A 3415-nucleotide genomic window follows, 5' to 3' on the forward strand; every position below is an offset into this window, starting at 1 on the left:
GACATTATACTGAAAAAACGGGGGTCTAACAACCACACCCAATATTTCGTTCGGCAATGTGAATAGACAAACTCCAATATACTTTCAAGAGAATCAACTAGACAGTCAGACTCAATCTAAAGAAAAGTATATCAAAGATTTTATATCTCAATTTCTCAATTCAATCTGCAATCAAAAAAATAGGAATTTGCGAGCCCAATTGAATAAGAGAAATAACTTGGACGGTATCACAAACCAATATCCAAGTGTCAATCAATTCAGTCAACAACCAAACGGTCGAATACAAGAACTGATTCAACTTAACGCACAACCTGTGATATTTCTATTATATAACAAAATATAATGCGGAAAAGAAATAACACAAACACCAGAATTTTGTTAACGAGGAAAACCGCAAATACAGAAAAACCCCGGGACCTAGTCCAGCTTTGAACACCACACTGTATTAAGCCGCTACAGACACTAGATTACTACCAATGAACTTCGGACTGGAATGTAGTTGAGCCCTAATCAATATCACACTGATCAAGATACAATTGCGCTCCTTACGTCTCTGAACCCCAACAGGATTCTATGCACTTGATTCCCTTAGTTGATCTCACCCACAACCAAGAGTTGCTACGACCCAAAGTCGAAGACTTGATAAACAAATATGTCTCACACAGAAAAGTCTATTGGAATAGATAAATTTGTCTCCCACATAAATAACTACGAGTTTTGTTCCGTCTTTTGATAAATCAAGGTGCACATGAACCAATTTATAAACCAGACTTATATTCCCGAAGAACAGCCTAGTATTATCAATCACCTCACAATAATCTTAATTATATGGAAGCGAAACAAGATATTGTGGAATCACAGACGATGAGATGAAGATGTTTGTGACTACTTTTAATCTTACCTATCGGAGATAAATCTCAAGCAAATATTAGCAAAGATAATACTCAATCACGATAGTATAAGTAAGATCAGAACACACAACTATAGAGAAAATAGTTGGGTCTGGCTTCACAATCCTAATGAAGTCTTCAAGTCGTTAACCTACAGGGTTTCCTGAAAAACCTAAGGTTAAAGGAGAATCGACTCTAGTCGCAACTATTATCACACGGGAGGTGTGGGGATTAGGTTTCCCAGATGCTAGAGTTCTCCCTTATATAGTTTTCAAATCAGGGTTTGCAATCTAAGTTACCTTGGTAACAAAACATTCAATATTCACCGTTAGATGAAAACCTGTTTATATTCAAGCTAATATCTTTCAACTGTTATATTGAACTTATCTTGTTATACACAAATGAAATGTACCTTCATTTAGGTTTGAGTAACCGTACCTAAATGTGTACACTAGGTTGGCTCAACAATAGTTAAACGAAGTTAGCTATATGAACACTCTCATATCAACCTTATTCATCTTAATCACAACTAGTTCAAATGACTCAAATGAAACTAGTTATAGAGTTGTTCAATTGCTATATTCTCATAGAAGTATACAAGAACACAATTGAAGAAAAATCGGTTTGATTCTCTCGAATCAATTCATGAACATTGTAGCCACAGTTTGCAAGGAACACATTCCTTATTATATAAATGTATTAGTTCATGAACAAACCGATTTTAGAACATTAACCACTCAAGTATGCAAACGGGTACGCATACCTAAGTAGCCAGACTGAGTTTGGGTTCGCCAGTATGCGAACGGGTACGCATACCTCCAAACACAGCAAAAGATTCTGGACCCAAACCTTACGCCTGTACGCGTACCGGTATGTGTACTTAGGTACCCGGACTTTGAAAAACCAATAGGTACGCATACGGGTATGCATACTATGGTTCCCGGACATGGATAACATATATGCAAGTATGCATACTATGCTTATATCCAACTGTTCTAAACTCTATCTCAATCATTGAAATATTCTTAGAGGATGACAATAGCTGTTTTCACGAACTATTAGCATCAAAGTAATTTTCAAGTTATTGAAATAATCATAACGAAACATTCCAAGTCTACACCAAATGATTGTATCACACAAACCATGTAAGATGTTACTCGGCGACTTTCACATGATCATCTTTTGACTTTCGTCAAGAATATAAGATGAACTTGATTGAAGCGAAAGCTTACCAACACATATTTCGAGAAATATGTAAGCGAGTTAAACTCAGCTCGAAATCTCAAATGTGCATAATGGAATACTATATATTAATACGACTTTTGTCTCAATATAGGAGATAGAGTAGAAATAGACTTTCCAAGTGATAGATGAGTTTTAGTCTCCACATACCTTTTGTTGATGAAGTTCCAGAAGCTCTCCTTAGAAGCTCTTCGTCTTCAATTGATGAACGTCGTGAAGTCTAATGCTCAACTACACAATTTATCCTAGTCCGAGACATCACTATAAGTAGACTAGAAATCAAGACTTATAGTTTTGATCACTAACATTGACAAACAAGCTTGAGATAGCAATGCTTGCGAGTTCGACCGAGCAGTTCCCTAACATATACTTTTTTTCTTTCGTCCATATTTTTCTTTTCCCGTTGGGTTTTAAAAGCAAGGTTTTAGTGAGACAATTTATTCAACATGTGGTCATCCTATGTGGAGTTGTATAATTTGGGCTGACTAGTGGATTCCTATATTTGATTAAACCAAATGAATATAACCGTCCCTTGGGATTTGGATGTCCTTGTGATCCACATAAGGTTTAATCACAAATACAGTTTTGTACATGTATTATAATGTATTCGTATCTTATCACTTTGTTGAAGAAACAACATTAATTAATTCTACACATTATCTCGAGAATCTAGCAATCAATGGAATGAGTCTCAATGTGATAAAGAAGAACGTAAATAACAATAGTATTATTCAAAAACAACACCGCTTGTGTCTGAAGGATGACTACAATCTTTTGCATTCAAGAAATAGGGAAATCCTGACTCAAAGATCTGCAATCCAAGATTTAACTAAAGTACTTATTAGGGGAAGCATCATAGTAAAAGATATTTTACTGGACTATCACGTTGTACTCTTTTTCCTTCGTCAAGGTTTTTTTCCATTGGGTTTTCCCCTGTCAAGGTTTTAACGAGGCAAAAAATACATCTCCATCTTTGTTCTAAGTTTCCACACAATTGTATTATTTTCCCTTCAATCAAAATTTGTCCCTTCGAGTTTTCCGAACAAGGTTTTAATGAGGCAATTAGCTTAGATACAATGATCATCCAGGGGGAGTGTTATAAATATAGGTTTATTATGTAGATGCCCACTTTAGTGGGGTTTTATTGCTTGGGTACCAAATATATCTAAAATATATAAATCGAACTTTAAACCTTAGTATTCTACACACCTTAATAAGATTTATCCTTTCTGTTTCTCTCTTTTTTCAGTCTCCTTTTCTATTCATAATAAAAACTAATTTTT

The sequence above is a fragment of the Papaver somniferum genome, chromosome 9 (assembly GCF_003573695.1).
Source record: "Papaver somniferum cultivar HN1 chromosome 9, ASM357369v1, whole genome shotgun sequence".
Lineage (NCBI taxonomy): Eukaryota > Viridiplantae > Streptophyta > Magnoliopsida > Ranunculales > Papaveraceae > Papaver > Papaver somniferum.